Source organism: Drosophila montana, unplaced genomic scaffold, assembly GCF_035044405.1.
Source record: "Drosophila montana isolate Dmon_TW-CO22-7 unplaced genomic scaffold, ASM3504440v1 contig_2883_1, whole genome shotgun sequence".
Lineage (NCBI taxonomy): Eukaryota > Metazoa > Arthropoda > Insecta > Diptera > Drosophilidae > Drosophila > Drosophila montana.
In genome coordinates this window covers 62179-89588 of record NW_026997758.1, presented here as the reverse complement: position 1 = coordinate 89588, position 27410 = coordinate 62179, and the positions used below count along the sequence as shown (strand labels likewise).

Here is a 27410-nt window from a genome sequence, read left to right as displayed (position 1 = left end):
ATATGGCATAACTATTTTCACATCACCAGCGCAAAAAAATAAATAAGGTACTCCGGTTTAAAATGCGCGACTGCCGGTCCCTGTTCAGAGTTCTAAGCAGCTTTTTAACACGCTGCCAGCCACCTATCTAAGTACATCTTAAACATTTGGGATTACTTTATTTGTCTACAAGCAAAAATACAGTGTCCTTTAAATTAATTAAGCCTGGAGAAGCCTTTACTTTTCGCTAAAATTAAATAGATTGGTAACCATTTAGTAGTCACTGACATACATTCGAATAATTTGCTCATTTAAATGCAATTAAGTTGCCAAATTGTCAACAATTTGCATTTCTACAAAACAAACATCGGCAAAGTTTACTTTAGCTCTGCCTAAGTTCATCAGCAGAGTTAACTTTAACTCTGCCTAAGTTCAGCAACAGGCTGCACATCGGATAGCAAAGCTATATACACATTTTAACTTTAATAACAAAAAAAGAGTACCTTAAGAGTGCCCCAAAAAAGAGCAACAACTAGAAATTTAAAAAAAAAATACAAAAATACAAAAAAAATCATGGTTCCAGTGGAGGGCACACATACTTTTATGACGACTGGGCGTAAGAATAAATTATTAGAATGAAAAAACGGATATATTGCGAAGGACTGTAAGGAAAAACTGCAAAGCGCATAGTGCAACTAAAATGAAAACAAAAGGCCATTGAACCGAAATTTAAATAAAACTTAAGTACGCCAGCGCTCATCCATTTACTCAAATTTTCGCACATTGTATGCTGTAATTTGAACTTTACCTTTTTGCGGCTAACATAATAGACAATCAATATTTTAAGATAGAATCACACACTTTTCAGGCACTTAAAATGTGCTGCACTGTAAAAGGTGAAAAAGGTATTGAAGATAGGAAAACTCCAGAGCCCCAAGGAAGCGCAGCGGAAACTGACGTGAGTTGACATTACATGCATTAGAAGCTATTAGAACGGTATGAAGAGATGCCGATGCTGCTGCTCTTGCTCTTTCCTGCCTGCCTGCCTGGCTGCTCCCTGTAGTGTCTGATGTGCAGTATCAAACAGGACCAACCTTACGCTGATGGTTGCTGTAATCATCGGGGCATAGATAGCAAAGCAGTGAAAAGTGAACGGAAGAGCCAGAACCCAGAGAGCCCAGAGAACCAGCCACATGTGGAGAGGTTGTCAGACGAGTTGGAAAAAGTTTCCATGGCGCGCACTTTGCCGTGTCATTGAACGTTGTAATGGCTTTAGCTGGTTCTGTATGCTAGGGTCTATTCATCGACCCACGGATGCTGGCACATGTGCATGTGTGTGTGTGTGTGGGTGGAATTTAAATAAATTAATACGCTGTATTAGACACATATTAGCACTAGGCGAGCACCAGTTCCCAGGTTCAAAAAGTCGTTTCCTTACTAAAAATCATCTGAAAGTAAAAGGTGAAAGTTCATGTGCGCGCCATCCGCTGGAGTGTTAGTTACGGCTGAGCGCGCTGAAGTATGGTTCAGAAATTTTTAATGGCACATATGCGATATGCGAGGCCATATAACTGACAGGGACGTGCTGACACCTGCTACTAAAATTCAATAACAAATGCATATTTAAGCAGGCGGTGCTGAGTATGGAAACCACACACACACAAGTGCATGCAGCAAGCTTACCTGAAATTACAACAACATTTTAATGACTCGCTTATTGCATGCAAAGGATATAAACTGAGTTGCTAGAACATTATAAATTCAAAATTATATAATAGAGCAATTAATCGCAGTCTAAGCGTCTCGAACTAAGATTGCTGTGTCAACAAAATGTCAACTTTGAAAAATATTACATGAAGAAGAGCTAAGCAACAATATTCCGCATTTTTTATCGGTTAACTAAATATTTAAATATGTACCGAGAAGGACAAGCTAAACTTTTGATTCTAATATCGGTGGAAAAAGCAATTTATAAACGTTGTATAAAAGAAAGAACTACAGCCAAACGCATTAAATCTTCGTTTAAGTTGACTAAAAAATATACATGTGGAATTAGTTTTTAATTTTTAACCCACATAAGAATTTCAAATTCATGTGTCTACGTTTTTAAAAATTACAAATTTTTCTTAAATTGATTTTTCAAATAATAAGGGTATGGGTAATCTCAACTAAATGAGCTCGTCAGAAGTTTATTATGCAATATATTATGGAATAAACAGGATCCCGCTTTTTATATGCGTGGAGCTGCAATTACTAAACCATGTCTTCTTCTTGCTGTTGAAGCATAAAATCTGCATTGAGATAAATATGCACAGGGAGCAAACCAATCATCAATAAATTCTGTGTGACAACAAGCTAAAGAGGAAGGTAAACCACGAAAAGAAATCAATTTCCTGTGACTCCCACCACCGCAAGTTGAAGTTCCGACTGTGACTGCGATTATCCTGCTGTTTTTTGTTATAATGCCGCCTTTTGGCCTCGTCCTTTTGACTCGTTTGGCAAATAAACTTGCCGAGCCACTCAAGGCTGCGACAACAAGAACGAAGTAAAACTGGAATATGTTTCATACAATATATTCAAATGTGTGCTTTTCACTTCCTATTACCAAGGTAAACAAAAATTTTATTACCTTTTTATGAGTTTGCCGGAGTCACAATGTCGCACAGCCAGTTGGCAGTCCTGAGCAATACCAAAACCTTTGAGAGCTGTACTGTACCCATCCGAGACACAACTATGCACAGACCATAAAAAAATTGGGTAGTAAAAACGCAAAGTGCAGAGTGTAGCAAAAGCAAATCCCTGGGCAATGGGATACAGTTGAACAAATTCCGTTTGAACTGGGTAAATTCAATTTGCAATGACATCATTTGAGATCAGACAACCGAAAGTATGTCGAGACAATAAACTCAAGTCATTCATTCTCAAACTATCTTCTTCCTTCTCTGATGGATGCAAATTAATCAGTATAAATTATGATGTTGCCTAAGCTGCCCTTAAGACAAACTTATAAGCTACTGAAGCTTTGATGCATTCTGAAGAGAGAGTAAACGGACATGCCTCTTAAGTAAAATTGTTAATCGAAATGAAGGTAATTTTTTACAGCTTAAGAAATAATCTTAAAAAACCTTCGTATCCAAACCATCATACTTATAGCACGCATTAAACTATCTTTCAACATTTTTAAATCATTTACCATGTTGCTAGTGCCACACATAAGACATAAAAATGTTTTCTATTCTCGCGTCAGAGGAACATTTTAATTTTGGAATTATCAAGGCTAAATAAATTTGCACATTTTCTGTATGTTTATACACTTTGCGTTAGTCAGTGTGTGTATATATTTATGTTCTTTTTTTTCCATCAGTGCGCAAATAATTTACTATGCGAATTCTGGGCCTATCATCTTTCTCTGTCCGATTTAACAATCAACCACTTGAGTTCAAAAGCTAGCCACGCTAGAAAAGTTTATGCGTCTGTGAATATGATGCAGTGTGTGGCTGCTTATATACATACAAACATATCTATACGACTATATCCAAGCTTTTTTATCTATAGCTGGCCATTAGCAGGCTTCAAGGTTAAGCAAACAAAACGATGGTTGACTTGCTTTTTTTCGATTTTTGTATTATTCTGTTTGCTTTGCTGCAGAAAAAAAAAATAATAAGACAAATTGCTGCCTTAATTAGCTGTATAGTTTATACAAATATTTTTATGGGGTGGCACGCGACACCCAAGATTCACCATTGAAATACTCATTTTTAAATTACGGCAAATTTGGCATATACATTAAAAGGGTCCAGAGATGACAGCATTCAATAATATTTACATTTACTATATTTACAGATATTTACCATACAAATATATTTGCTATTCAATGCATTTGTAAATGTTAAGGAATTGGGTGAGTTAAGTTATGTTATTATCATAGATTCAAATACATATACCTCAAAATACATATACCTAACTACATTGACCTCAACGCAAATTCACTGAACTAAGGTTATAAGAAGCAATGATATTATGTAAAGCTTTAAGTCATCCATTTTCTGATATAAGCTTCTTTTTTGATCCATAAATGATCAGGTACTATGCGTTTTAAATTACATGTACAAACTGTGTACTTGACACATCTGCAACCAATAAATACTTATACCACATGGCCACAGAAGAAAGTAAACATCGATGTATAAACAACTACTTGAATGAGTCAGTTATCCAATTAGTTTGAATTTCATTCACAAATACTAGAGCATTGACCATGTACATATATACAGTTTATATATGTATATACTTTACTGTGTAAAATATAAAGATTTTCCGTGAACTCGTGCCTTACTCATGCCTTCTAGCGACTTCTCAGACAGCCATTGAATCACCAACATTACCATTTCCATCAGCTGTTTTGAGAAGTGCATCTACTCTGGGCAACAATTGCTGTGCGAACTTAAAATACAATTGATAGGGGCTATTCAGTGAGTCAACCATTTACTGCAGTCACGTTCTCACGCAAAAGTTTAAGTATATATGTAAGTACATATATGTTCTCAGTCAGTATGCAAATTTAATTAGTAAGCCGTTTCGTCGATGTTTTTTACTCAAGTATTGCCCACTTCAGCTAAACAAACAACAGCACGCTGTCAGCTGTCATTGGTATGTTAGTCTGATCATTATATTCGTAACTGACTTGCATCATTAGATAAGCGTTTACTTTTTATTCTCAACATCTCGAAAATGATAAGCTTACGTTTTGAATGTACTCGAATATGTGCAATAGATTTCAACGCATACCAATATGACTCTTAATCTGTGGAATGTTCGCTGGCCACAGAAAGATGATGATGACATCATATCTAAATAGGAGCAAATTCATATGTATAGACACTTTGTTTAACAGTTGAAGCTATTCATGCTAATGCTTCCACCAATACAAGCTCGGAATGTTTAACAAAATTATGCGAACATATACATATATAAGATTTGAAAACAAAAACACAAAAACAGCGAAGGGGCAAATATTCTTCATTTTTGATAATAACCAAATGCCTTCGCATTTGTATCAAAATTAGCATATTTCTGTGGCAAGGCAGTCTTCCAGTCCGTCAACTTGTCAATTTGACAGTCATTCAGTCAACTCAAGGCAGGTAGTTGAAATTGAAATTCAATTTCGTTTTCTTTTCAAATTAAAATTTGTTTGTCTTGGAATTTGAATATCAAATTATGTCATTTGTTGTGCGTCGCATCCGACGCGGTTTGCTTAAAAGTAGAGGGACAACAAATAAAAAATGCAAAAAGCACAAAACAAAAAAGACGACAGAGCAACAGCAAAACAAGTTAGAATACTGTACTGTAACAGGTATAGGCTTAAAGACACCCTTTAGTAATATAAAATACTTTCGATATATGTATCGTATTATTTAAACTGTAGTCATGCTTTTTTTTTTGCAATTTTAAAATGTTCACATTATTTACGTTGGCTTTTAGTATTCGACACGTGCTATCTTAGCACTTATGCTATCTGACCAGTTTGACAAGTTTTTTTTTTACAGGTTAATGCCGACAAGACTATTTATATACCGTTTCAGTTATTTTATGAGTGCAGGGTATTAAAAATTGTTTATAAACAAAAAACTTGTTTTGTTGAAGCGCGCCAAAAGCCGGCAACTATTAAAATTTGCTTCAGCCTAGGGTTGAATGAATGAGCCAGTTTCAATAGATGTTTCTTACTACATATATATATAACCGAGTATCTGCGGCTGTCTGTGTGAAATTAAATTAAATTGCGAGTGATTTATGCATGACGATGTTTATAAAAATGCGCTTATACAATAACAAATATGTGTGATAGATCAGCAATGCTAAATTGCTGAGCGAACTGAGCAACTGAAACTGAAATTTAAACCAGTTAGACTCGGCCAGCGTTGAACAGTTTCAGCCACATATATGCAATACAGTTTAAAGTGTGATGTGTTTGCGCGTATTTTTAGTATTTATTTGTTTACCATTTGGAAACTTTGCACACAATCGTGAGAAATTTTCAGACAATAATAAAGAGATAACAATTTTTAAAATATAAGTGGATGACGATAACCATTTTAATGTAATAAGTTCAACTAAACTTGACATTATCTAAAGCCAACGGATTTTCAAAATGACAAAACCCGGCTGAATTGGATAAAAGCAATTCGTGGACATGTTCATAACAACCTTCGTGAGCTGCAACGCTAATCAAATATTTGCTGCCTGTTTCTATATGTGAGGAGTACTGAAGCCAATACCAAATGTTAAAAATGGAAACCGGCTTCACTTGCGTAACCGTTGGCAGCCGGCGAATGGCAAATGGTGTCCATTGGAGAATGGCAACTAGCAGCACAACAAAAACCATTAGAATAAATTAAAAGTATGGCTTTAATAAATTTGGGACACAGTACGATGTGCAATGTACACATACATATATAAACCATAAGAGTATCCGCTGTGAGGTTTCTAGCCCACAGTCAATTAACACAAATAACCAAATGACTGAAAGCAGGTGTTTTTGATTCCAAGAGCAATCAGAACTAGGCATTAGCAAAGTATATACCTTGCATACCATATCTCTCAAAAATGTTTAATAATCGGTGTTGGGTATCTAAAACGTTCAAGCTATCAAAACTGCAACTTCATAGACAAACATGTTCGGAAGACATTTAAATCTTAAAGAAACACTAACTCAAGAAGTGGCAAGGAACATGGGTTTTTGTGATTTTCTGACTAATCTTAAGCAGCTTATTCACTATAATAAACTTTAGCGACAGTAATTTTTTTTATTTATTTTTTTCAAAAAGTGCCACAGTTGGCAAACATAAACTCTCATACACGCGCTCCGTCAGCTGTAAATTTTGGTCGCATGCAATTTCTTGTATTAACGAAAGGAAAAATATCGCTTGTTTTGTTTACTTTGGGTAAAACGCCTGTGAGAACATGCAACGGTAGACCCAAAACACCATACCACTCTCTGGTGTATTTTTTTTTTGGCTTGCCGTTATGGCCACTAAACGCCAAAGCATAGTTTTAGGCGTCTGCTTGGCGCGCCTACATGGCGACGCACGCTTCCTGTGCCTAGCCACCCCTCGAAGCAACTAAAAAAAAAAACAGCCCACAAAATAAGAATAGTAATAGTAATAATAAGAGCCAGCCAGAAAGGGCCAACGGCCGAGGCAGGCGGCGCCAACATAAAAAGGAAACTAGTGAATGTCCGTGTCGGGATTTGGACTGGACCCTACTGCCAACTAGTTTATGGAAAAGCAGTAAACTTTTCGCGCTCATTTTGTTTTTGTTTTCCACACACACGGCGACCGACGGCGTCGGCGACAACGGACAGGTGTCGTCCTGGTCGATTGTTGTGCATATGCTTGAAACAGGCTCCTGCTACCCATCCGCCGGCTATGTATTGTGCTTGTTTATTCGACCTCAACACTCTCAAAACTCAGCCACAGAAGTCGCTAAAGAGTCACTCCCCTGCCGCAGTGCTGGCCAGGAACAGAACCTGATAACGATCAAGGCGACCGACCACCCGTTAAAGTTTTGCCCATTGTTTTTATGCAACGTGTGTGTTGTTGTTATTGCTTCGGCTTTTGTAATTGCTGTTGAATTGACGTGGTAAGGCGAAGGTGGCACCATTTTTGGCCAGCAATTTGCAAATTGTTTTCGTGTCCAGGACGCAGAGAACTGGATATACATATATACTTTTTAAAGCCATGCACGACTGCATTAGTTCTAACCCTGGTTCTATGTGGGCATGGTAAGTGTGCATGTACACCATTTTTTGTTGCATAGCCGCAGGCTTTGCGGCATTGCTCAAAATAAAAAAATGCTTTAATTCATTCAGCTTTTTTTGTTATTGTTTGCTGCTGCTACTGTCTGATGTCGACTAATGCTATACAAATTAAAATTTAATTGTCCGCGATATTCTTTAGAAATGCAATGCAGTCGTGTTTATAACTCTAAAGCGAGGTTAAACCAAGGCAAATACAGTTGCCTAAATAAAACTGCATTCAAATTTGCGTCAACTGCACTATTCGCGTAAATGTTCGTTTTAAATCATTTAGACCGATTTTCAGAACGGAACAGAGTGTCGCTTAAAACATTTAACCTATAATAATACTATGATTTAAAATTGTATTTCCGTTTATTTTACCATTACATACTGTTTCTAAACCTGACTGATATTTCATAACTACATGATTACAACAATTTGCCAATTCTACTTTTCTTTAGAGCACAAGACAGTCAAGTTTCTGTATGTGTGCTGCTCCTTCTACTATTCTGTCATGCCCTTTACATTTCCAATATTATGCGCTGTTGTCGCACCCGCCTGAATGTTTTCTTGCTATTTTCAAGCATGGCCACCGTTTGCTATTGCTTTTCATGACTTTGATGGGAGACTGTTGATAGTAAAGATAGTCACACCCTCCTAGAACAGGGGGCATTAAACTCTTGTTTCTATCATGTTCTTTCTGTGGTTATTCTGCTTGTAATATAAAGTCAAGGCTGTGACATGAATGAGCAGAGTCAACGCAATCTAGCCTAGGACTGCTCAATATAAGTCGTTCGTATTCGCGATCTTCTGTTGCCTTTTGAATGTGATCTTGTCGTAAACAGTTAACCATCTTGATATTGGTATTTTTTTTTTCAAATTAATTAAACTAGTATCTGGAGCCAATGCCCGTGAAGCTAATGTCATTTAACATTCAGTCAAAGTTTTGTACATAGAATAGTCAATCTACTTAGCCGGCTTACTTCTGAATTTTTTTTTTTTTTAGTTTTGTTACACGTTTATCGCATGTATAGCAAACATATCTTTCATTGAATTGTTTTATACATTTTATCCTATTTCAGCTGCTTATGCTGCGGGTAAGACGAAATTAACTGCAATTTCAGCCATTGGCGTAAATATTTGCAAGTTTTTTAATTTATTTTCAGAAACTAAAAAAACTGACTATCTCTTAAGTAGCAATTGTGTCATATAACCTTTGAGAAACGTTCCTTCATATTTAATGAATTTTATGCTTAATCTGCTCCTGAAGGCAACACTCTCAAGTTATAATGAGCAAAGCACATTTGATGTTTTTAATTGAGTACTTTTGTAGCACTCAAACATAAACACTCACCCGCACAGCCAAGGAAAGAAGCCCATATATACTCAGGAGATGAGGACGTGTTTGGCATCTGCAAGGATATAAGTAGAGGCAAACACAATGGCACTTTCGAGGGCTGTTGACACTTTTTTGTAGCTTCTATCTTCCTTGATGTTTAGCAGCACCATTTACTCATTTCATTGCACTTAATCATGTCTAACAGCCTCGGCCCCCCCGACTCTCAACTATAATGAGTTGCACTTTGACGTTCCTTCAAGTGCCGCCAAAGTGTTGAAGCATCAACAAAAGTGACGAGCAGACGCGCTTCATGCGGAAAACGGTTGGTGAAACACACACACACACGCAAGTAGATAAAACATCAAAAAGCCAGTGAGTTACAATTTGGTGGCCATTTAAAGGTCTCATATATCCCGAGAACGTTGCTTCATTTTTGTTTTAAATCATATTGCTACAGTCTTCAATATATGTGGTAGAAAACAATTAAATGGATTTTCTACTTTTAAGGCGAGGACTTGGCTGTTTCAATGTTATAAACGATAGCGTAAGGTTCTTGTCATTATAATTCACAAGGTATACGTATCTATAAAGAAAATATTGACTACTGAACTACTAAATTGACGCTCCAAAGTAGAAAAAATTAAAATATGCTCTGTGGCACATATAATTTCATTATTGCGTCCATGAACATTTTCAAAAATAAATATCCAAGGACACCAGAGCAACCATGCGGTCACCCCCTAGGACACATACCGAATAGACACATCAGAGAAATGTCATATGTTGTAACTTAACCGTGAAAAAACCAAGCTAAACATGCAGAAAGCGCACAGAGCGGCAACAGAGGCTACACATGAGTCAGTCACTAGAATCGAATGGTGAGTCAGACAGCAGGGTCACTAGTACACACAGAGGACTCGTATAAACACTAGTAACACGCTCAAAGGGAAATACGAATTTGCATACGCTGTCATACACTTACTTGAGCAAATAGGAATTATTAGATCTAGGGGGGCGCGACTAGAACATATCCTATACTTAGAAGTCGAGCTTGTTGTTAATTCTGATTAAAAATATATGAATACAATTAAAATATATTTGTTGGCATCTAACCGTTCGCTAAAGAGAGAAATTGTTATGTACTTACTTTTATTTTTATTTACTGAAATGTTACATTTTACTTCTATATTTTGGGTTTTTATATATATGGTATATGGAAAAAGTGTATTCATTTCCCCTTCGCCAAAATCTTGCCGCAGCGGAGCTTACAGCAAACGCAGCTGCCACAAGTGAAGCGCCGTTTTTAATAAATTTTGTTGTGACTCACTAGAGGTGTGTGAGTGTGTGGGGGTGTGCTTTGTGCGTGCCAGGGTCTACCCTTGCGCCTCACTGCTTTAAACTAAACTGACGGTTATGGAGACTGTTGCATGTTTTTCGCTTTGTTATTGCCGTTGCCGTTGCTGTGCCGGAGGCAACCCCGAAGCGCCCACCCGAACGGGCACATAGTCAAAAAGGGTATTTCACTAAATGGGTACTAAGGTGGGGCACACACACACACATATACTTAGCAAAGTCTACTGTCTGTTTGCATAAATGCCAATGTTGAGGGAGGGTTAGGTGCCACACCCTCCCTCAGAGGAGGAGGCAGTTGGTAGGCAGAAACACAAACATTTTTAGCTACAGCGGTGGCCACAATAAATTTTCATTTGTTTGCCGTGTGTAATTAGAAAATTAAAACCCAGTTTATTTTCCACCACCAACCAACAACGCAGGCGACCACAACAGCAACATGGCCATTAGCAAGGAAAACATTAGTAGCCAGCAGCTAGTCACCAAGTGACCAGCAAAAGCAGCGTCTTCTTGGGGTGGCCTTGTTTTAGTGGTATTTCTATGTGTGCCATTGTTGCCGCCGCTAGGGTTGCTTAAAATATTCAATAAAAGTGGCAGCATTAACTGAAACCGAAAAGTAGAAAAGCAGTCGTTGCAAAAACCGTATATAAATTGTCAATCTTAAATTTCAAAATGTATTATCTTAAACATTTTTTGGCAGATAACAATTTGTACCTCAGTTGGCTCACACCGGAAAAGGTGATCGTGTCAACCACATGAATATTTATTTTACAACTCCCTGCTTTTATGGCGCCCATGTTACACACAAAGGAAAATGGGAAAGTGCAAATTTTTATGCGTGAACACGTCGCAGAAATAACCACAGCCTCGCCTGCAAAAAAAACTTGGCGACAGCAGCCAAATGTAAAATGCAATGAATATTGAAAGAGGTCACTGCCTGACATTTGGATTACTTTTTGCTATTTTAGTTACTTTAATTTTTCCAATGCAACAAACAACAACCAAATACCGAGATAAAACACCCCAGTCTATAGCTATCAAAAAGATTATATTATTCCGGCAATATTTATTATAATTTCTACCATCGTTATTGTTATTATTATTATAATTTTTCTTATAATTATTATAATAATTATATGTTTCAAGCGGAAAATCCATGCCTCCTTGACATAAATGGGGTACAAAAAATTTCGTTTCGCGTTCAAAATCATTTGATACGTGTTTTACACTGTTTTTGCAGAATTCAAGCTCTCTTTAAGTTGTATTCGACTTGCTTGAAACTATAAAATGTTAAGTAAAAACGCAAAGCCAGTAGTTAGTATATGCTCTATAACCGCAAACAAATACTATATGTTAGCGGGCATATGGGTTTCAGATATATATTCTTTCAATTCTTAAAAATTCAAATCCTGAATTACCGACAGAGTACACTTAATACATAAATGAGCGTCTGTGTCGCAAAAACAAAAAAAATTAAATTGCCTACAGGGAAAGCAAGCAAGAAAAGATGTTGAGATTGTGTATGTTTTTGCTGCCAGCATTTGCGGCTAACACCTTTTAGTATGATTGTGTTTCCAGCAAACCCCACTAAACCTAATACATTTCTTGGTTTACCATCTCTATCAAATGCTGTTTTGTGTTTTTATGAGCAACTAAGGGTAAAACATTCTTGACACCTAAATACTCAAAAATAAAATAATGTATTAGTGTTCCTTTCACTCTTTGTACACCAATGACACAAGTTTAATTTTATAAACATTTTTTAAAGGATGCGTTAAATATAAGTCTTAATCTAAAGAAGTGAATGTACTCCAAAGCTGCTGCATTTTTATGCTTTGGGCATAATATAAGTACGGTGGCACATACATAGACAACATTTTTACTTTCAACGTTCCTTTTTTTGGCCGTAAATGCTCATAAAATTTGAGACATGGCTCGTGATTGCCGCAGTTGACATGAAACTGCAATTTGCCCAACTCCCAAAAATTCAAGATTCCTAGGCTTTTCTATAAAAGTTGTGTGATATTTTTATGTGGATATAAACTACAATGCATACTTCAATTTCTTTAAGTGATAAAACTCTAAGAACTCTAACTTATTAAATCACACACTAAATCATGGCACACCAAATCATCACATTTTGAAGTTAACTCTTTTCTAGAACTTAACATGTTGATATAACTTTCTAGACCAATGAATGGATTAGGTTTTAAATTCAATTAATAACCTCAAAATAGTCTTATTTTTTTTACATAAACAATTTGATTACAAGCATCGACACATCGATTGCCTGGTGGCGGCATTTTCTTTTTATGGTTACAACAAAACACAAATATAATCATTTCGAAATCTAGTTTTGAATTACTAGTCTTGGAACTGGGGTCACTGGAGCAGAAATATGACAGACAAACCAAATGACTGTATGACTGACTGACTGAGTGATTGACTTAAACAGATTTTTATGGTGCAGTCACAGCCAGTATAATAAACACAGACAGTGTGTTAAATGTGAATAGACGTCTTAAGTAATTTTTCTAACTACCCTGCCAAGCTGGAAAAGAAACGCAAATAAAAACCAAGTTTAATTGGATAATGTTAGCATATGGCCCTGACAACAACTTTATCATTAAATATTTAACTTTAATTTTGCGAAGTTTCATATGCATCTAACTCAAAAGAAATGTCGAGTTATCTATGATAACGCATTTAGACCTTTTTATCGAAATTAAAAAAACAGTAATCATAAACGTTGCAAGTGAGTGAAAAAGAGCTACAACAACCCTTGATAGAGACGATGCGGTTCTACCATTCATACACACACTATGCCTCTAATGTTTTTGCAATCCATACTTGGCTTTGTTCACCTGGCCACTAATGCTGATCAGCAGTCCCTCTTAATAAAAGGCAAAGCCGACTACAGTATCGTAGCCAAACCAAACAAACATGAAACATGAAAACTGTGTCAATGAACTTAACAACCTCATCGAGTTTTTCTTTTAGCTCGCGGTTACTATAAAACTTAAATAAAAAACAGTCAAGGTCTATTAAATGCACGTTTTTGGCCTGCCAGCTCGTTAAAAATACTGACAACATCACAAAGCAACTGCAGCTACGACATTTGAAAGTTGAAGGTTAATTCTATAATAAATTATATAAAGAAACTAAACAGCAGGCTGAAATGCTATGCAGTCAGAATCGACTACTCAGTTCCACTCTACCCTTACCCTGCCCGAACCATCTCAGACTCCATTAAGAACATGACACATAGCTAAGCACGTAGCTTTGACATTCTCAACGACACTTTGCCAGCTGCGAACTACCGCTACTATATAGTATAAGCTGAGCCGAGTCGAGTCGAGTCGACGGCTGGGAAAAAACAGACACGCCTACACACAGCCCAACACAAGCAATAAGCGGATAAGCAATAAGAGTGTTTATACCCGACCACAGCAAATATTTTTTGCATACCAATCGACTTAGTAATAAATACAACAGCAACTCAGCGACGAAAACAACAAGTAGAAATTAACATATGGTTAAAATAAGCAATATTAAATTCAACATGAGCTAAAACAATATAATAAAAATCCAGTTGAAAATTCTATAAGTTGAAACTATGCAGCTGTTGGTTACTCTGTAAAATATATCTACACATATGAAACACTCATTTACAACATAAAAATTTGATTGCGCGAACAATCCATGAATATTTTATTATAGGGTATTCGTACAGATATTGAATACAAATTGAATGAATTTAATCAAGTTATCATCGGATTATTTCAAGTAAAAAATAATAACATAATAAACAAACAAAAAATACTGCTCTATTCGGAAGGGCCCGACTAGGGGATAGACTAAACCTTATTCTACCAAACCAGATGCAGCTCACACTACGCGCTCGAGTGCTCAACTTTAGGAAAAATATATACTTGATCTGTATATAGTATATAGAAGCTCACAAATTTGGTGACTCTTACACTTAAGCCTAAGAGAATATGCTCAAAGAACCCGGTTTAATATCGATTTTTATCGATTGCTTGGAAACAAGCTTTCAATGATCGGAAACTAACTCATATTGCGCGAACAAAATGTCTCCTCACTATTAATTGTTCATTTCAAATCCGGATAGGAGACCAACTTGAAACGGGATCAGAAGCTAAAAATTATTCACATTAAAAATATGTTGGCGGCACGTGTCGCGGCATAAATGTCTCGTGCCATATTATGCCAGTTCACGGTCACGTTAACAAATATTTGTGCAAGCGTTTGCTGAAACTGATGTGGCGCATGCTGCAACTCAGCTATCGTTGCAGTTGCGTAAAAAATGAACTCCTTGTAGTCGTCGGTTACAGGCATATTCCTTAACAAAAGCCAGACAAATACATTTGAGACTCTCGCCTCGACTGCGACATGCTCTGCAATTTTAACCTAAGATATAAAATACAAGACAAAAGTATTTGCAGCTTGCCTCTGGTCTGTCATGTAACTTAATTAATTTAAACTTTGTCCGTAGACTTAACAATTTTAAATATATGCTGCGTTAAGTTCGGTTTAAAGAATGGAAAAATACCCGTCCAACAAATGTCTGCGTTAGCTATCCACAAAGCCAGCAAAGCCATCAGATGCAAGTTATGATGCAAGTTATTATGCTAATATGTGTGTTTGTACAGCTGCATCAGAGAAGCTGCATATAAATAATTCATGCGGCGGCGGCCGCATTGCTAGTGGTCAAAAAGATTGTCCCGTCCGCTCTGCGTTTGTCTAACAGACCGTCATAGTTGAATGCAGACCAACCGAGTCCAGCATGTGCGACAGACCACGGGACTAGGGCCCCTGGACGTTAAAATTTGTATGTATGTATGTTATGTATGTATGTGGGTACGATGGCGCTTTCTGTTCAAGTGGGCTGCTGGAAAAATGCTTGGAGCGTGCGAAAACTCGCTATTGTTCAAACTCTCAACTTTCTTGAAAGTCGTATGACTTTCAATTAGTTGCAATAAAAATTGCATGATTAGGTTAGTCATTTTAGAATACGTTGCGCATCCGCTTTGAATTTGAAAAAAAAAAAACCAAAAATAACAAATTGCTCCCTTGTGTGTGCTGTTTGACAAAACAGAGAACTGAATTTGTTTCTTCCGCTGCGCAGACTGGAAACAGACAAAACCGCAAGCGTAAAGAAAAAAATAAAAAAAAGAGCAAGAATTCATTCACTCGCAAGAGCAAGACTAGAAGATACCGTATACTACATTTCAAATATATAATAAAGTTTCATTACTTAAAATATATACAAACAAAATCAAATATTGATTGGAGTTGCCTTTTAATCATAATACAACTTTCAGGGCAGTAATATTTAACGATACTTAAGCATTTCTGTGCTAGAATCTTAACTTCATGTCACTGTTTTAAGTTTTTTTTTATGAGTACAGGGTATGAAAAGCTACAAAATCAATGCGGCAGTAAATATGCAATTTTGTTGTTTATTTTTAGCCTAAAAATGCAGCACCGACAACAGCAATCATTTTGTTGAGCATGGAAACGAGTTCGCCACTCGAGTTACTGGTAATTGCATAAGCACCAATAACAAAACAAACAAACAAAAAAAAAACAGGTTACTTAAGCTAAAAACCTAAATTCCAAATATGATTTTATGTTGAGCTTCGATTAATTTGTCGCAGTCTTTGTCTCCTAACCCCATTGCGCGGTTGCTGTGTATTTGCTAAACCTCATTAAATGCGAGTAGCAGCACAGCAGCGCACTGTTGCTTTTCACAGCATTTATGAATGAAATCTCTAAATGTTTTTTACTCCGAACAAATAGCAGTCGCAAAGTATACAGCAAAACAACTTATGCGTATTCTGTAAGCAGACTAACAGACAGAAAAATTGAGAAACAAAAAGAGAGACGCGGCCGAGGCGCAGCACAAAATAAACGCGCGAGCCAGAGCATTTAATAGATTTTACAGCAAGAAAACACATCAATATCAAAAAAACCTACATCACTAAAGAGTGCTCTAGAGAGTAGTCCTCGACTACGACATACCAGTTGTACGTTTATTGATTATATTTGTATTCAATGCGAATTACATACTATCAATTATGTAGGTCTCTTCGATTTGAGACTCACGGTGCATCAATGTTAATGCAAAGTCAGCGTGCGATTAAAAGGCACTAATAAGCAACTCAAATGCAGGGTATACAGAATTCGCACATGCGCGGTATGTTTGCCCGTTTGTTGTTATTACAGCTACAATGTGCCGGCATAGTTCAATGAACGCACATAGTATGAATGCAGCCAGTTGCTGGCGGCCTTTGCAGTTGTTATTGCAGCTACTGTTGTGGCGTTTGTTGTTCTAATGAAAGTTAGATAAAAAGCAGCACAATGCGCGCATTGGGGTCCCGCTCTCACTCTCTCACAAAAAGATTTATTCAGTTGCAAACAGAATGCCTGATAAACAGGCCACGAACTATAGCAATAAAAATAACAACATTGCATACCAATCTGTAACAATAACATATCTCACTTGTATGCGCCTTTACTTTACCTCTTCTTTATGTGTTTTTATCTGTTTTATATTTCAAGAAAAGAAATTTTTATCAATTTATTTGGATTTTAAATTCGTTCTGTGCGACTTGTTTTGCTTGCACAAAGCATATTTAAAAAACAATTGGTTGATGAATTTCAATAGTAGGCACACATTAAGTGCATAAATTAGTTACATTCATTATTATTGATGATTAAGTAGGCAATGTTGTCTTTGGTAGCTCTGATGACGAAGCAACATTTAATCTTATCTCAACTATAACATTTTATTTATCAAACTCTGGTTTTGAGAAATGCATTCCTTTCAAACACAATTGACTGTATTTTTTTTCACGCAAAATATATCTGCTTCAAGCACAAATTTTTTCAGAAATTATTTATTTTATTTCCTATGACTGCAGAATACAAAGAAAATAGTTATCCGATTTCAGTTATATCAGAAAATCGAACACTTTTTGTTGTGTGCGTCCGTGTGACACGCTCTCAACTCCTCTGCACAATCTACTTAGCTGCTATATCGAGCTGCTTCTCTGTACAGTGTGCACTGACTCGCTGGGTTAAGTGCCAAAGTGCAAAGGGACAGTGAATTGCGTTCGACTTGAAAATAACTTAAGGCGAAATAAAACGTACTGAAAATCGAACCGCAGACATGAATAGGATGCGAAGCAGAAAAAAACAGCAGCTGCAGTTTTTGCTGCTTGTGTTGATTATGGACAAAGGAGGAGGGCAGGCGTACTTGCTGATGAGCAGCATCAGCTCAGCTTCAGCATATAATTAAGATGCTGCAACTGCGTGATGATGCCGAAGCAGAACAAACGAACTGCAAAACTACGAGTGCAACTCAAATCAAATACTGCAGTTCACATGGTTCATAGTGTTAAAGCTCGTTAACAGGTAACGGAAAATTTTCAAAAATGCGACAAAAAGAAACTACGGTGCAGTAACAAATAACTTCTCTCAAACGTCTGGCATTGACAGCTTAAAGTGCGTTTTGCACAATGCAAAAGGGAACACACAAGTTCGAATTCTGTCGATGAGATTGCCTGACTACAAAACTTTACCTAAGACTAAGACAAAACTACGGCCGCTGATGTTACTTTCTAAAGATTTGTCGTTTGTGCTTAATAATTTAGGACTAACTACAGAGCATTTAAACCTGTTCTGTGTTGCAGATTGCAAAATAGCGTTTAATAGTACAGTAGTCCCGCGGCAACAACAACAAAATACTAAATACAATATGAAAAATCTTTTTGAAGGTACGAGGAGTCATTGTTGCTGCTGATGTCGTCGTGTTTTTGCAACAACAAGCGAGATAGCAGCAATACTTGCTGCAGTCTCCGTTTCGTTTGAGTTCACTCCTTATCGCGCCCCTATTTTGTTGTTATGCTTAAATCGATTTGACGACGTCGTAGTCGTCGGCGTCGTCACTCAAGTGTCAATTTGATGTTTCCACAATCCAGACCAGACCGGCTGCCCTCTACCCCCTCCTTGCATATCGATGTGGGTAACAACAACCACAATTCCTTTGGTTCTGCTACTCTTTAGATTCTCATAATCGCTGCACCAATCAACATCTTCAATGGATTTACCCATTCAGCTGGTCGATCTTTTGGTTAGGTGCTTAGTCTTTTCCCCTTGGATTCATTAATTCGTACAAATTAATTGTTCCTCGTGCATTTCTTGATGCGCACTCCGTAGGGTCATTCATTCGGTTTCAGCGAGCCAAATTGAAAACCGTGCAGTCGTCGATTGCTCGTCCTCTCCCCCCCCCCCCGGCTTCAACTAATGACAAATAATAATTGCTTGCAATTTTTTTTAATTCTACTTGAGTTTAATTACTGAATTGAAATGGACTGTAGCTTTACTTCCTCTCTCACAACATACAATGTCTAGATAAAAATGGAAAAACTAAAATTTCGAAGTTTTATGTCATTTAACTGCTAACTGTTAATGTAACCAAGTTTTTTTTTTGCAAACAAAGCTAAAATTTCCTTTTCAGAAAGCATAAGATTTAAAATGGAATTTGTGGAATATTTTTTTTAATGGCTAGGTAAATTAACATTTAGCTTTTAAACACCATTGAAATGCTTGGGGTCTTGCAAGTCTACACCATGTAGCTCAATGAATACATATATTTTTGTACGTATCCGTTTATATGCACATAAAAATATATGTTGTATATATATATACTTTTTTTCCTTCGTATTTTGCATACAATGCGAGCTAACTGATTGGCTGAATGAATGCTTGCTGAAATAAATGACTGAGCAGCGTACAAATTAAATTATGCCATGACGGCGACACACACAAACACATGGAAAATTTGGGGTTCCCTTCCCCAGACCCTTTGCAAGTATTGTCGACAGCTCAAAGCTAATTGAATTTCTCACTGTCGCTTGCAATTTCCATTATTACATTTTTAGAAGAGTGTGCGTGTGAGTGTGTGTACGTGTGTACGTGTGTGACTGAATGTGTTTATATTTAGTATAACGCTTTTGCTCATTCAAGCGGAAATGGGATAATGAATAGACAACTACACCGTGAACTAACTGGCCTAGTACTTAGCTAGTTAGTTGATGACCGAGTGACCTACGCACCGTATGCATAGCCAGCCGGAATGCGTTTTTTTTCACTTTTCAATTGAAGCATATTAAGTAGAAGAGCGTAACTGAATAATAATAATTATACGGTGAGCTGTTTATCTTATACCTTAATAAAATGAGCCAGAAACCAAGCGTCGCAAGTAAAATTACCTGGTCTCAACAGAGGGTCTCTAGTTGGGGCAGGCAGAAAACTTGAAATAATTAAAAACCGCACGGGTTGAAGAAATTGTGAAGGTGGCTTAAGACAAACCACAGAAAAGAACCACACAGTATATACAAGAGCACAAAAGCTAAGAGGAAGCGAGATAAGTGCATATGTGTGGTGCGCAAAGCAAGAATAACCCACACCAGACAGCAAAAGCCTGGCAACAGTCAAGGTAAAAGATACTTGGAAGTTGGCTTTTCTTCCCAGCAAGATTCACAAAAAGGGTTAATAAACAAGCAACAGGCGCAACAGGACTACACACACTGAAACCCACACAGAAAAGTGTAGTGTTTATTTATGACACAAGATGCTTCATCATAATCAGCGCCTGACACTTGTAGAGAGCAGCAGGCAGTCTGAAGAGTAAATCGTGGGTTGAGATTGCTGCATTACAGCACGTGCAACTCAGCCAGCATATGCCCTGAAGTGCCTTAATTGAAGTGATGCTCAGGCGACAAACTGTGCCCAGACTCATGCCCCAGCCCAGCACATTCAAAGGATAGACCCCAACAGACACTTATGCAGCGTTAGCCAAGCTCTGAATTAATTAAGATCGTAACTTATCTGAAAAGGAGCAGCAACAGCAAAAAGACCAACACTGTCAAGAGCATCTGGAATTTTTCGAATTGAGTAAATTTGCTCTGCGCCTCAGATAACAGTTTTGTTTCGTTTCATATTTTTATGAAAATAATTTAGGCAATCTCAATTAACGGGGACCGCTTTTAATCGAATCATAACTTTTCATTTAATCTATAGACCTTTTAATTTTAGTATATATAATAGCTAGCTTCAATAAATATTTAAAGCAGTCGATGGCTATAGTAATATTTAATTTTGTAATGTTTCTTCTTAAGTGAAAATTTTAAACTCGACGCCTTTTAATTGAAGAATAAGCGGATTTTTCAGAAGTACGCGATGTTAACGCTTGCTCATACTTATCGTTCTCGCCTTCAATAGAGTCATACGTTGCTATATGCCTATTTAGTTTCGTGTCCACCTCAAAATGCCAAATTTGAACTAAACTTTTGGCTCGCATTAAAATGCGTTGGTAGTATTTTAAAAAAATTTTTATACTGAAATATAAATTGAATTTTTTTTCCCCGAAAGCCATCTTGACTATACAACAAAAAATAAATAAATAACCTGCACAAGTAATCAATAGAAGCGGCGGCGGCGGTGGGAAAGGCAGCAAAATGTCAATAACGATGCTGGAATATAAAGAATACAAATAAATCACATCGTAACGTGAAAAAGTGGAAAGCGGCATAGTCATAAAGACAAGTGTCAAAGGAAGGCAGGCAAGACGGGTAGGAACCAGTCGCAATGGATGTCCTCTTGTGCCTTGATTTGTAAAGAAAAATGTTCACGCCTTTATGGCTGAATAAATTTCTATACATATAAAGTCGCGTGCGTTTGCTACAAGCCTTCAATAATTTGAGCAAAAATGTTAGTGTACTCAATTTGTACACCACCCCAACGCACCGAAAGTAACACAGCAGCACGTACATGAGTCAAAAGTGGAGTCAGCGAATATAAGAAAAATCATCAGCTAAATCACTGAACATTAACCAACCAAAAATTGTCAAAAGGAAGCAGCTGACGTTGTAAAAGTATGAGATATGTAAATTGCGTATATTTTTCTTAGGAGGGCGAGAGCTGAACAAAATGTCTTCCCACTGGCATATCTAATATGGCTAACCGGAACTAATATGTGTAAAATTAGGAAAATATATATAACATCTGGTGCTGCTGGCACAATCTAATTTCAGTTAAAGTCGCATAAAAACATTCTTTAGAGACAATATTTGAAATGTAATGATTTCTGGCGAAAAGTCTTAAATCTTAAGTCTCTCTGAGACAAAAATATGCATTAACATGTATTTAATCAACCCTCGAAACTGGTTTCTTTCTTGGTTGGTCTCTCAACTTTGCAGTCGACAAGCGATTAAAAGCAGCAGCCGCAAAAGAGGAGTACAAATCTGCGTTGACATCAAGAAGGGAAACTAGGGATTTGGTTAAGGCAAAAGCAATTGGGACAGGGATGACAGACAGGAAAATAAAAAGCCCAAAAACATGTCTTCTGACAGCTGCCGAAACTTTTGCATGACATATATCATTGTCGCATAACAAATGAGCGACAGCAGCAGCAGCAACATAAACAAAAACAACAGCAGAAGCATTGACAACAAGGAGTTTTAACCCTCTGCCTAAAGTTTCAGCCACCTACACACCCTGGAAGACAGCAAAGACAGGCGCGCCCCGAAATATACAGAGAACTTTAAGTGTCCACCCTTGTGTGGAAGCCCTTGTATATTGGTAAACATCCGCAGTAGCTCAAAAATATTTTTTATATATATTCAAAATGTTTCTAAGCAGACGATTTTCTAAGCAAGTTATGGGAAAGAATTCAGGTTGCAGGCGGGTGAAGGCGTCACTCGAATATATTTGGATCGATCTTTTAAAGATATCAGTAACCTGTTAAATCTGTTGACTTTAGCTCTTTATCTCTGACTGAACAGATTTTCTAATATACAAACACGGTATTAAATAAAAATGATTGTGATCTGTCTGATCCTTGTATTATAAAACTCGATTTTAACCACAATACGTTCCCTGCTCCTACTACGCTCTATCTGGCACATACGTTTTTAATACAATATAATAATGACGATTTTTGACACTGTAAAGCAATACGTCCATTAAATATATACATCATATAGCAGATGTAAATGCAGTTCAGTTAATCATACTTATCCCCAAAACTGAGTGGAATTTATCGATCTTTGCCTAATTGGGTTTTCTTCATGATTTTGTGTTTATGTACTACATACAGAAAACAGTAAATTTTTATTAAAATAGAAGACAAATTTTTCCCAGAGAAAACTAGATTGCAAAGCTCCCACATTATTTGTGACTGTCAAAATACTGAACGTGGTAATGCAGCCAGAAACAGTCAATGACCGATCGTAAATGGGTTTGCTATACTAACGGCTCACTTGGCTCATGAAAACATGCCATATTTGACTACAATTGGGCATCTTAAAGCTGGCAGACTTGCCAAATGAGAGGGCGTATAATGAACAACATCTTGTTTGAGTACTTTATGGGAAAGCAGGCAAAACAGAGTGTATTGAACCAAATTTACAATACCCGTTACTATGTGGTCACCCTGTACAATATTGAAATATATGTCCTCAAAAATCATATAGAGCCGCGGCAGTACTTCGCGTTCCACTTACAATGACTACACAAAAAAATGGCTTAGATAATTAACAGAACAATTACTACAAAGATGGCAAAGTGCTATCCACAAGCACTCAACGCAAACATTCAAAATTTTAATCAATTGCCACTGTTAGAATTTTGATGCACAAGTATTTTTTAAATTTTTATCTACAATTAAAAGGTCATCAGTTGCTACTAATGTAAATATTGGTAAAAATGCATAAGGACAATAGTATTATATATTTAATAACTGTGCACAGAGTGTGTCAAGTTTCAAGTGACATAAATGTTCTGCTTCTGTCCATGGTTCTCTCTCTCGCACACCCCAGTACTTGATATTAAGCACTTTGTCATTTGTGTGTCAAAAGCATGCCAGCGTGAAATGGCGATGAGACAAACACAACACAACACAACAAACCTGAAAAGCGTGCTGGCAAAATTATAACGTGTAAAGAAATTCCAAACTGAGTGACTGAGTGACTGACTGATTCACTGACAAGCTGACGGCTACGCATGCAGAAATGGGAAGTGAAGAGTCGCTGTGGTAGAAGCGTTTAAGCGACTTGTAATGCCTAATGCGCCTTGGCATATTTGATGCAAAGCAACACCTGTCTGCACTGCTGAGAACCAGTTGCAATTTGCCGCAGGGCCTTAGAAGCTTTGTAGGCCAGCAGCATCAACAGCAACAACAAGCAATCCCCTTAAATGTCGATCCTAACTTGGTACTTCTTAAAAGCAAATGCAAACTGCTTTTGCTTCAACTGCTTTCGATCTTCTTACTGTCTTCCTAGACACGGAAGCATAACACGTTCTGAAGCAAATGTATATAAAACGACAGATATGTTGTTGTCGTCAGACTTTTAGTTACAAACTGACGATCAGCGATCTTTGAAGTAGAAGATCAACTTGATGAAAGGGAGAGTCACAATTTAAATCTGGTTTAAAAGTTTTGTTTTCAAGGTATTTTTCAACAAGGATCATATTACTAATAGCTTAATTATCGAGTGTATTCCGTTTAAATATAAACGTTCATATCTACGCCACTGCAAGTATATACTGTTAGTTGATTACTTGTTCTTTCACTTTGCTGCGGCATTGACCAACTTTAGTCCACCTTAATTGAATCAAGTGTTTATCACTGGCCCAAGTTTTCTTGCACATATACATAACAATATCTTATCAGGAGAGCCAAGTGCAAACTTTGTTATGTCAACGCGTTGTTAGCTTCGCTCACTTTATGTGTGGATATTGTGTTGTTTGCTATTTTCGTTTTCGTTTAGTTGCTTTCCATTGTTTATTTTGACTTGCCGTTAACGCAATATTTTTATAGTTGGTCAACAAACTTAACTGATATCAATTAATTAAAAGCGAAAGTGCTCCTCAACGATGCAACATCATTCTGGTACGCACGCATTAAGAGTTAGGGGGTAGAGACTCCAAAGATGATAGCATTAAATATTAAATTCCAATGACTGAAGATGCGTAGAGCATTAAACATTTATGGGAGTTTTGCCCAGCTTAGGTTAGCTCATTTGAAATGCAACCGAAAATTGATGTCGCAGCGTGTCGCAGCGCATTAGGTAATGGCCAGCGCTGTAAGGACCACTGTCTTCACTTAATATAGGGGAGAATGCCAAGCAATATTCGCATTCCAAACTCTCAACACGCGCGCACCCACTCGCAAAATATTCATGTGGTCCAGAGTCACGTCAGAGCTCCTTTTTATGATGTTGCAGCCAAAAATGATGGGGCATATATAGAAGTAAAAGCATTTTGACTGAATTCTTATAATCGTTTATGTGCGTTGCTTATACTGTTTTAGGCCTGACTCTTGTCCTTTTCATTACACAGCACCGTGCTCGTGTCAAGCAGCATATTTCCCAAATTATTAAAAAAAAAAATGGCATGTAACGAAAAATGTTGACAACTCAGCCATCCATGGAAACTCAGCAAGTGCCAAGACCACGTCAATTTGTTGTTGTCGTTATGCTTTTCTTTTTTGGCAACGCAAAGTATTTTTTAAGTACTTGAACAAATCTCATGCAAATCGCATTAGTTTCTTCATAACAACAACCATTGATTGCAACTAAAAGTGGCGGTGCAATGAGGAAACAACAACTTTGAACACAGCCTGCATGTGGGAATATAAAATTAAGTTTGTGCTGTCTTGGCAGGCTTAAGAAACAAATTATTTGCCGGCTAAAGACTGCCTTGCCTCCATTATAACTTCAGCTCTAATAAAAAGTAAAAATTGCTTTAAAGTAGCACACACAGCATGTGAATACTTTCTTTCTGAGCCTCTGAAACAATCAAACCTTTTATATAAGTACACTTAAATAATTAACTTTTATTTGTTTACAGCTTATTGAAGAAACTTTTAAAGAAAAGTTTCTTTAAAATTGCTCATTGAGCATTTACTTGCCATTCGCTTAAGCATTATTATATGTAACTAGAAATACTGTTACATATTTGTCCAGTTTTACTCATCTCCCAATATACAGCTGTACTTCAACAAACCTTGTTCTCTCCTCACAGCTAAAGGAAAAACTGGCAAAGAGGAAACTAAGCCGCGCTGCGACGTTTCGTTTGCAGGGTTACAGTCCCTAGTTTGACGAAAATTGAATTTGGAGACATGCTTTAAGCAAAGGAACAACATATAAAAAGAAAACGTAATTGAAAGGCACAGCCAACAAATATAGCAATTTTTCAACAGCAGCCATAACAATGACAGCGAAAAGCCGCCAACTCTCAGCTATGCACAAAGCCCACGACCAACAACAGTTACCACACGAAAAATGACTACGCAGCAACAAAATGGCGGCTGTATAAACAGAAATCGAGTTGAGAACGGCTTGAACAACAACAACGTGCGATGGCGCAAAGGCGACGAACGAACGTCAAAATAAACAACTGCAAGACACGAGCTGCCGTTACTATGTTTCCGCGAGAGTGTATATGTATGTGTGGGCTGTTAAGTGCCCCTACTCTACTCACACCTCTCTGTTACTGTGTCTGTAGCTGCTGCATCACTCCATAAAGTGTCCTTGTTTTCCTGTTTTTTAACTTTACGTAAATTGCGTAAATTGTGTGCTTTTTATTATGCTACACCCTTGCTGCCACGAAACTCTCTCCATTTTTCCACCATACTCAACTCTTCATGTTTTTGTTGTTGATAATATTGCTGCCATCTCGCAGAAAATGTGTTTATTAATTGCAAACTTCAAAAGACCCCGAAAGTAAATTAACCATAAGTAGTTTCCTTTTACGCATGATCGCACGAAAAATGTTTGTGTACATTGCATTTAGATCGCATCATGACTCGTCACCCTTCTATCTATCCCTCTACAACTCTCTACAATACATCCTTGCCACTTCCTGGCATTTCGCCCTGCAATCTATCTATTTTTTCGAACCTGTGCCACATTCTTTTGTCACCTCTCGACTCTCCCACCTTTTGTATCGTCGATTGCCCTTTAGGGAGGGCAAAAGATTTTGATTTATTTGCATGACAAACGGGTTAATTTCAACTTGTTGTGGCTGAAACAGCATCACCGTATACACGGCAGCAACATCGACCGACTACCAACAGCACAAACTAAACAGGATTTTTATAGGCCCAATAACTGCTGTCGGATGATGATGCAACTACATGAGATACAGGCACACCTGGCAACTAGTTATGACGTGGGCGGTCTGTGGACGTTAGTAGCAAGCATTGTAGAATACATTTCCTGTAGATATATACTTTATTTTTGGTTCTTATTTGTCGACAAACATAATATGACTTAAGGTCCGATTCTGGGCAGGTGAGCAAAATGTAATATAGTCAAAGGGTGGCTGACTAAACTTAATATATAGTCGAAGGGAGCTGACTGAATATAAGATATTGGAAAAATTAAATTTGCTTAATTTTCATTTGCGCACCCGAGATCAAACCTTGACGAACGCTGACTACTAGTGAAGCTCTGATGGTTACTGCAAGTAAAAATGAATATTAAACTGAAGTCATTTTTGTTTTGGAATCTTTAGCATTTTGCGGTTTGCTTAGCGAGTGCAAATGCATTACTTTCAAAGAAAGCATGCATACCATGCTGCACGGAGTTTGTTTGATTTGTGTTTTCATTAGCTAAACACAAATTGAAGCGACACGTTTTCATGGGTCGAACCAGCCAACAAAATGAACAGGGCCGAGCTATGAGAGTTATATGTCTTAAAAACATAACACTTAACACAATGCAAAATAAACGTATGCGGCAGAGTGTGAGAAAAATCAATATTAACTACTGTTTAAACATGGCTTACAAAATATATCCACTGTCTATTGGCCCACAAACAGTGCCCGGCGGCACCGAAGACTATTTAACAAGC

The 27410-nt window shown here is 37.2% G+C and overlaps 1 protein-coding gene and 1 long non-coding RNA gene across 2 annotated transcripts in view; both read right to left on the bottom strand.

The window, feature by feature from the left end:
• LOC135430075 (Krueppel-like factor luna) overlaps positions 1-27410 on the bottom strand; it is a 78007-nt gene that overhangs the window by 35933 nt on the left and 14664 nt on the right. The gene's annotated exons all lie outside the window — the stretch shown is intronic.
• On the bottom strand, positions 18169-18881 carry LOC135430099 (uncharacterized). The gene is made up of 2 exons (XR_010436550.1): positions 18665-18881; positions 18169-18606 (listed from the first exon to the last, which is right to left on the bottom strand). It is a non-coding gene; the product is annotated as an uncharacterized LOC135430099 (long non-coding RNA).